General features: G+C 62.7%; 1 protein-coding gene across 1 annotated transcript in view; it reads right to left on the reverse strand.

The window, feature by feature from the left end:
• Nucleotides 1-9195, reverse strand: part of SDK1 (sidekick cell adhesion molecule 1) — a 455450-nt gene that overhangs the window by 232665 nt on the left and 213590 nt on the right. The window lies entirely within an intron of this gene.

Here is a 9195-nt window from a genome sequence, read left to right on the forward strand (position 1 = left end):
TCTCGTGTCCGTGGGTCCTGGAAAGCTGCCCCCCACACCCCGCGGCTCCCTGGGCGTGGCTTCCGGGGAGACAGGGCAGGGACGTGGCAGCTGGCAGACTTCTAGGAGACGCCATCCAGGAGACGCCATCCAGGAGATGCCACCTGCAGTCGCGATGGGACGAAGGACAGAGCTGAACGCCAGCATGTTAACCGCCGCCACCTGTGAACGTCCCGACGAGGAGCAGTGACTGAGGAGCTCCTGTCTGCAATGGCTGCGACATGCGGCGCAGGAGAGAGCGGGTGCGGCGGTCGCCGGGACGGGCTAATGCGGCATCAATCACGGCTCAGCCGCCGCCCGGAGGAAGCTGTGCTCAGCACTGGTCGCTGCCCCGGGGGACGGTCCCCCAGCCGCTCAGCCTCGACTGCCCGCTGACCCTGAGGAACGGGCCCAGGGCCTATGCCAGTCCTGCAAGGACATGTGGGACACACGGGGGGGGGCGGTCGTCACGGAGTCGCTGCGGCGATGGAAAGACAGGCCCCATGTGCCTCCTCTGGAGCTGGGACTGTCTGTGCCCCACCTTCTGCAGTACAAACGCGGCTTCAGTGACCGCCCCTGTGGGGTCCGCAGGGCAGGTCACGTGCCCGCCTGGCTCGGGGCTGGTAAATGTCAGTCTGTTCGCAAACGCCCGACCTCCCGCCCGCCGCCTGCGCTCGCGGTGAGGCGTGACCCGCACAGGACACGCGCGGAGGCAGGTGAGGAGGGGCCGGTGAAATGTCGCTGCTCCCAAGGCGGGCGTTTGGGACACACACACAGGGCCGCTGGGAAGGTGACCTGGACTCCGGGCCAGTCTGTGGGCACGAGCAGAGCCAGGGCAGCTGAGCGCAGCCGGGGCCTCCCGAGCCAACAGCGGGTTCCAAGTGCAACCAGACTGGGTGTGCACGTGGACTACAGAGCAGCGCGGCGAGGCTCGGGAAGCGCACCCACCCCCGTGCGAACCGGCAGCTTCACCGCGGCCCTGGGCAGCTCCCTGCCCCTGCAGGGCCCGGCGTCCAGAGGGCAGAGCCCGCTCCTGGCCACGCGTGCTCCGCGGAGGGCGTCCTGCCTGCCGGCCTGTCTGTCCATGGCAGGCGCTGACATGCTGCCCCCAGCAGACGGCGGGAGCAGGCCGTCCAGGCCACGCTGTGAATCACCCCCATTTGCAGGTCTAGTCCCTCCGCGACCAAGTCTGCGCTGAGTGTCCCCACGCGGAGACCTCCTCCCCGCCGTCATGCCTCCATCCCGGGCTGCCTTCCAGACACGGCTTCCCCCGGCGCCCTGTCGCCTCCTCCCTTTGTGGTGAGGACCTGAGCCTCTGCCTCCTTTACCGCTTGTCGGTTTCACTCTGTTCCCGGCGAGACAAGATAACGGGGTGCGTTCCTCACCCGCACGCGGGCTTCCTCCCACAGTTTGCCCCCACGGTCCCTTTCGGGAGGGAAGCTGCGGAGACGAACACCGGGGCGCCCTTAAAGGAATAAGCCGGCTCTTTATTCCTGCCGCTCCCGGAGAATTTACGACGCGATGAGCACTCAACAAATCTCAATGATGGCTTAATTCTTCATGCATATTCCGCAATAACGAGTCACCGCTGCCGCCACCAGAAATATGACCCTCTCCTTCAATGCTCTACACAAAACAGTTCCAAATTCCAATGTCAGTGCGCTGGGAATGACCTCCCAGAGGAAGGAAAACCCAGTGGGAAGAGGGAAGGGGCTGTGCTGACCAAGCCCCACACGGCCCCGGACGTTGTGCTAAACGGGTCCATTTACAGGTGTCAGCCCTTGGCATCGAACCCCAGCGAATACGGTATCTATTCTATTATCTTCTCAGAAAACAGAGGCCCAGTCACATGACTCAGTGGTGAGAGGCGTTTGGATAGAGGAGCGTCGGCGCCCGGAGTTCAGAACCCTGCTCTCCACGGGGCTGCTCCTCCTCCGAGCTCTGCTGTGGTCAGTTCCCCGGAAACCACGGGACCTGGAGCTCCCCCCGCCCCCCCCCAAGCGGCTCCGGGTCGAGCTTTCCCAGCGGATCATTTCCCGGGCGGGCGGGTGGCAGGAGGTGAAGAAATCGAATTGGAAGAGATTTGGGCGGAGGGAGCAGCGCACGCCAGGGGGCTCCCGGGGCGGCAGGTGCCTGGGGCGGCCTCGCTGTAGCTCTGGGAACAAACAACCCCACAGAGGCAGGGCCCGTCCACACCCAGCCCCGCCCTCCCTGTCCAGCCCTGGTGCCGGGCTCAGAGGCAGCAGGTGTCCAGGCTGCACGTGATTAGAAAGTCTCTCCAGCAGGAGACAGGGTTCCCCATCCCTGAGCTGCTGAGCCGGGGGTCTGGGGGTAAGTGGACAACGAGACACCGTTCGTCGAGGTGAGGGCATCATGATGACTGGAGTGGCAGCAGGGACACAGGGGGGGCGGGAGGCAGTGGGCGACCTTAAGGAGCGAGGAAGACCAGCCTAGTGGCTCTCGGGGCGCAGGCGTTCCAGGCCCAGGAGAGCAGGGCGCGGGCCCCCTGCGCGGCCCCAGGTTCCTCTCTCCTGCCTGATGGTGTCGGCCAGTGTGGCTGCTCCTCTCAGGACACGTGGCCATGAACGCGGGACCCTGAGGAGGCCTGCAGCCCATTCACAGCTCAGGGCCCAACGTGGGGGGGCCCTGATCCCATACACACCCCAAGCTCTCTTGTTACAAACACCCAGTGCACCGCCGAGGGCCCCACGTGTGTACCCCCCAGTGTACCCTGTGGAGGGCCCCCTAGTACACCCTATGAGGGTCCCCAGTGCACCCCATGTGTGTACCTCCCAGTGTACCCTGAGGAGGGCCCCCCAGTACACCCTATGAGGGCCACCAGTGCACCCCATGTGTGTACCCCCTCAGTGTACCCTACGAGGGCCCCCCAGTGCACCGCGAGGCCCTGGTGGAGCACCGCAAGACCGGGTCACCTTTTGCTCAGCGCTGCAGCCGCCTCAGCACGCAGCGGGCCGCCCCTCGTGCCTGCTCCTGACAATGGAAGTGCCGCGTAGCTGGCCGCCTGTGACCCCCGACCTTCCCCGGCAGGAGGTGCTGCTGCGCTGGAGGGACGGGAGCGGAGCCTGCGGGCTTTCCCTGCACATCAGAGCTGGGCAGGGGCGTCTCCCAGGGGTGCTGGCCGCGTGCAGCCCGGGGCCAGTGTCTACAGGCCGAGTCCGTAACACTGAGCCTGGGTGCACAGTGTTGCAGAGGCTGAGGTGCACCCCAACCAGCACATCTCCAGCCCCCACAGCCACGACCGCCTCCTTGTGGAAGCCTGCCCCCGCGGAAGCGTGAAGGCAGCGGGCAGCCGGGTCCCCCCAGGCTCCACAGGGGCTTTCTCCAGGCAGAACCCGGCCCTTCGGACGGCGCTTTATCCTGAAAACCGACATAAAGAGCGCAATTCTCTACCGACCAGAAACATCTTGTTGGCTAAACAGAAAGCTCCTCCAGCCGTTTAAAACATATTCTTCCTGATTTCAGAGAGGAAGGGGGAGGGAGAGAGAGAGAAACATCAATAATGAGAGGGAATCATGGATCGGCTGCCTCCCACATGCCCCTCACTGGGGATCGAGCCCGTAACCCGGGCCTGTGCCCTGACCGGGACGGAACCACGACCTCCCCGTTCACAGGCCGGCGCTCAACCACCGAGCCACGCCGGCGGCTCTCAGTGCTTCTCGTTTGCTGCCCGGAGCAGGCGGGAGGGAACGCGCTGTGTCTCCCTTCCCGTTTATCTCCACACGCGCCTCCATTTTTTATCTCAATCCACTTCTGGACTTTTCTATTGACAGGAGACGATAAATAAAATAATGTGACAGTTTGACAAACAGTCCGGCAGTTTCTTTTCTTCTCATTTATAACATATTTGGAAACTTTTACATTTGGAAACGAATGGAACGTAACAGAGAACGTATTTCCACCGGCCGTTTCCCGGGCAGAGGAGTGAGTGTGATTATGGCAGCCCGCAGTGGCGGGTTTATGCATTTGGGGGTGCGCCGCGCGCACACGGTAACCATGGAGCAGGCGTGCGGATCGGGGACCGCGGGACGGGGTGATGGAGCGATGACCCACGTCCCCGACTCAGGGGACAGCAGAAGGCCACCTGCTTCACATTCACACACGTGAGCACGCGGTCTGCCCGTGATGGAGGAGAGCGCAGCCGGCGAGGAGCTGGCCTGGTGCAGTCTGGGGGGGCCGGGGGCGAGAGGGACTTGTCTCAGGTCAGGGTGTTCTCAAGTCCCTGTGTCCTGGTGCTGGGGGCCGGGGGGGGGGCAGGAATGAAAGCGCCAGCTTGGGGAAAGCAGGAGCAGGAGGAGAGGCTGTACGAGGCACAATCGCGTCACTTTATTGTGTCGATAACAAATGCCCTTGAATGAAGTGTCCAGCACGCCCACCTAGGCGTGGAGCCCAGCACGCCAGGCAAGTGTGCCCCACCCCCGGCCAAGGCCGTCAGCAAGGACAGTGGGACCGGGGCTCCACCCGAGCTGAGGGCTCCATGGCCAGTGGACGCACAGAATACCCAGAGGCTGGCAGCCGTGTGGAAGAACAGCAAACTGGGAGGGGCCAAAACCCGGGGTCCCTTTTAATGACCGTGTGGCCATCGCTTGAGGACGCAGGCTCACTGGCCAGCAGTGTGTCCTCAAAGGCAGGACAAGAGCCCGTCTCCCCCGAACAAGGCGCTGAGCACCCCACACCGGCCCGCCCACTGCCAGCTCCTGGAGGATGTGACTTACAAACCCGGGAGACTGGGCACAGTCGGCGCCTAAGAGCTGCCTGGCAAACGGGGTGAATCTCAGTGTAACTCCCAGGCGGGTGTTGCCACTTCTCCCCCACGGACTTGCACAGAGAGGGCAGCGCGCTGCTCCCGGGACACGAACAGGACTATCTGCCAGGCGCAAACCTGGCCCCAATCAGATTTTCTTTACGGAGCATGCGACTCACTAACAGAATCTGTGACTAAAAAAGTACCTTTAACACATGAGACACATAAAACCGTGAGAAACCCGATCCTGAGTCCCGAGCAAACAGAATCACCGCAACCCCTGCTGGGAGCACAGGAGAGACAGAAGGAGGCGCCAGGAGACGCGAGAGGCGGGCACAGCGCGGGCAGAACGCGTCTCATCCCCCCGTGCGCCCCCCGTCAGCGCCGCGAGGGTCTCAGAGAACCAGACCCACGGAAGCCGCTTCTCTTGCCACAGAGGCCGCCGTTCAACGCAGAGACAAGAAATCCTGGCACCGAAGCTCAGGGGAAGGTCCTGGTCTGGTTCTGATGAAGCCGGGGGTGGGGGTGGGACGGGGGCACACCGCTGGGGGCACAGGGCGTGCTTTGTGCAGACCGCCTGGCTGGAACCACATGAATCGAGAGCTCTGTATGGCATGCCCGCCCCGCTGTGTGCAGACGCAAAGCGCTGAGGGGCCAGTGTTCTGAGACCCAGGTTTCTCGAGGCTCCGCGTCCTTCCCAGAAGGGGACCGAGGCCAACAGATGCCCTCTTCCCATCTATATAATAATCTATATAATAACAGAGGAACGTGCGAATTAGCCGGGACGCTGCAACGTCACGACCGAACAGCAGGGACCTGAGGCTGCAAGGCGCCTGGCCAGGGCGAGGGACCTCAGGCCGCACACCCTGCCCCACAGGGCTTGATGGGGGACCTTAGGCCATGCCACCCCCCGCCCCAGTGCTAGGCTGGGGGACCTCAGGCCGCACCCCCCACCTGGCACCAGGCTGGGGGACATGAGGCTGTGCTCCCTGTCCCACCTGGTGGGGCTTGATGGGGGTGAGGCCGGCCAGGTCTGGGTCTCACCCAATGGGGGTGGGGCTGGCCAGGTCTGGGTCTCACCTAATGGGGGTGGGGCTGGCCAGGTCTGGGTCTCACCCAATGGGGGTGGGGCTGGCCAGGTCTGGGTCTCCTGCGTTTTCGAAGCTCGTGCGGCGGGTGGGCGAGGACCTGACTCTGGGTCCCACGCTGTGCACCAGACTCTGACAGGAGGGGGATTTTCATATGCATTTTACTAATGTTCTTTCCTCTCTGACACTTCTATTATAGAGAAAGGGCAAATAGCATTATTGAAATATTTCCCCTAATTAATCCCCTTTTAATATGCATGAATTTCGTGCACCGGGCCACTAGTTATTTCCTACAAGCCTGACATCTAAGTAACACCAGAGCTTCTCAAGTGAGAACTCCAACACCAAACTCTCCCATTTACACATTCAGTGTTTCATGGACCAACACGCCGAGCGGAGATGACACCCAGAGAAGGAAGGGCGCATCAGTCACACGGCACTTCTCATGAATTCCCACCTGAAGCCCAGATGTTCCTACAAATGCACCGATAGGACAAGCCCTTCCTCTGTCGGCCTCCCAGGCGCCGGTTCCTTGGTAACTTCCCCACAGAGGGGAAGCGCGGGGACAGGGGTCTGAGAGGGTTTCTCTCCCCCTTTCCTGAGGCACCTGAGATCCCCAAACAATGAGCAGCCGGTAGACAAATCCACAGATGACCAGGTCCTTCACCCACATTCCCTTCAAAGTCATCCCAGGAACGGGCAGCGTTCAGTCTGCAGACACCAGCAGCAAGGAAGGAGCCTCCTCCCCCCTCCCCCCCGAGGGCGGGTGGGGCCCTTAGCCACCTCCCCCTGTGCCCTCAACTAGACACCTGCAGGCCTCAGCCTGAGTGGAGAGCCTGGCCCTGAGGCTCAGCATACCTGGTTGCAGAGCAGTGCCACACCCCACCTGAGCACACAGGCCACACCCTCTGGTCACACAGGCCACGCCCCTCTGACCACACAGGCCATGCCCCTCTGAGCACACAGGCCACACCCCTCTGACCACACAGGCCACGCCCCCTGAGCGCACAGGCCACGCCCCTTTGAGCACACAGGCCACACCCCTCTGATCACACAGGCCATGCCCCCTGAGCGCACAGGCCACACCCCTCTGATCACACAGGCCACTCCCTCTGATCACACAGGCCACACCCCTCTGAGCATAAAGGCCACACCCTGGGTATTTGGATGGAGCGGGTGATGAGCACTCAACAAAGCTCAACAAGGCTCCGTGCAGAGTGTCAGCGCCTGCTGTGGACAGATAGGCCGGCAGGCAGGACGCCCTCCACTGAGCACGTGTGGCCCAGGAGAGGGCTCTGCCCTCTGGGACGCAAGTCCCTGCAGGAGGCAGGGAGCTGCCCACAGCTGCGGTGAAGCTGCGGGTTCGCATGGCCACACCCCTCTGAGCACACAGGCCACTCCCTCTGATCACACAGGCCACACCCCTCTGATCACACAGGCCACGCCTCTCTGATCACACAGGCCACACCCCTCTGATCACACAGGCCACGCCTCTCTGATCACACAGGCCACGCCCTCTGAGCACACAGGCCACGTCTCCATCCGAATGCACAGTCCACACTGCAGTGGGGGTGTTGCCTCCCTTGGTCTCGCTCTCACGCCCACTCGGGCGCCTGCTTTCTCCCAGTCCATCCCTAGGGACTCGGTGGGTCGCTGTCCTTGGTGAGGAGCACAGCAAACACGACCACAGACGAGCCAGGGCACAGGCCGCTGTGCGAGTGAAGAGTGAGAAGCCGTAGCTCACTCTGCTTTCTGTTAGAAGTTGCTTTATGAGCATTACCCTGGGGGTCACAGCAGAGACACAAACAAATCAGGAGATCTGAAGAGAAGAAATCTCTCTCCTGTCTGCCCGCGCCCCCTTAAATGAATACCGTCGGTCCCACAGGCGGGAACGAGTCCTCAGCTGGAACAAGACATTTTCCGATATGACCCAAGGTTATCTGTTTAAGCCAACTGATTCTCTACTCCGCCTGCTGCGGAGCCGGCTTCTTAAAAAAATGCCAGCTCAATCTCATTTCTATTTTGCTCTAAAATCAGCACCAACAATAAATCTCAGGCCGACGACAGGAGAGGAAGAGCACATAAGGCAGAAACTGTGACTATAAATGAGTTCAAACGCAGCCGAGAGCCTCCCGGGACACACACGGCCATCGCCACGGCCATCGCCACGGCCAACGGGAGGGAGGGCGCTGCTGGTAGGACAGGACGGTGCTCACAGACGGGAAGGCAGGTGGATAACAACACGGCCCTCATCCCACCTGCGGGCGCTCTCAGTCCTCATCCCACCTGTGGGCGCTCTCAGTCCTCACCCACCTGTGGGCGCTCACAGCCCTCATCCCACCTGTGGGCGCTCCCAGCCCTCACCCACCTGCGGGCGCTCTCAGTCCTCACCCACCTGTGGGCGCTCACAGCCCTCATCCCACCTGTGGGCGCTCCCAGCCCTCACCCACCTGCGGGCGCTCTCAGTCCTCACCCACCTGTGGGCGCTCACAGCCCTCATCCCACCTGTGGGCGCTCCCAGCCCTCACCCACCTGCGGGCGCTCTCAGTCCTCACCCACCTGTGGGCGCTCACAGCCCTCATCCCACCTGTGGGCGCTCCCAGCCCTCACCCACCTGCGGGCGCTCTCAGTCCTCACCCACCTGTGGGCGCTCACAGCCCTCATCCCACCTGTGGGCGCTCCCAGCCCTCACCCACCTGCGGGCGCTCTCAGTCCTCACCCACCTGTGGGCGCTCACAGCCCTCATCCCACCTGTGGGCGCTCCCAGCCCTCACCCACCTGCGGGCGCTCTCAGTCCTCACCCACCTGTGGGCGCTCACAGCCCTCATCCCACCTGTGGGCGCTCCCAGCCCTCACCCACCTGCGGGCGCTCTCAGTCCTCACCCACCTGTGGGCGCTCACAGCCCTCATCCCACCTGTGGGCGCTCCCAGCCCTCACCCACCTGCGGGCGCTCTCAGTCCTCACCCACCTGTGGGCGCTCACAGCCCTCATCCCACCTGTGGGCGCTCCCAGCCCTCACCCACCTGCGGGCGCTCTCAGTCCTCACCCACCTGTGGGCGCTCACAGCCCTCACCCACCTGCGGGCGTTCACAGTCCTCACCCACCTGTGGGCACTCACAGTCCTCACCCACCTGTGGGCGCTCACACGCGTGAGGAAGAAGCTGGGCAGGGTGGACCTACACACAGTGTGACGTCGACGCGGACTCAGCGAACCGGGCTGTGCACAGAGCGACTCCCCGGTGGGTGCTGAGCGCACATCTCACACACTCGGCAGCTTGCTGTCATTTATTTATGTATTTGTTTATTAAATGTTTTTAATGATTTTT

This window comes from Myotis davidii, unplaced genomic scaffold (genome assembly GCF_000327345.1).
Source record: "Myotis davidii unplaced genomic scaffold, ASM32734v1 scaffold399, whole genome shotgun sequence".
Taxonomy (NCBI): Eukaryota; Metazoa; Chordata; class Mammalia; order Chiroptera; family Vespertilionidae; genus Myotis; species Myotis davidii.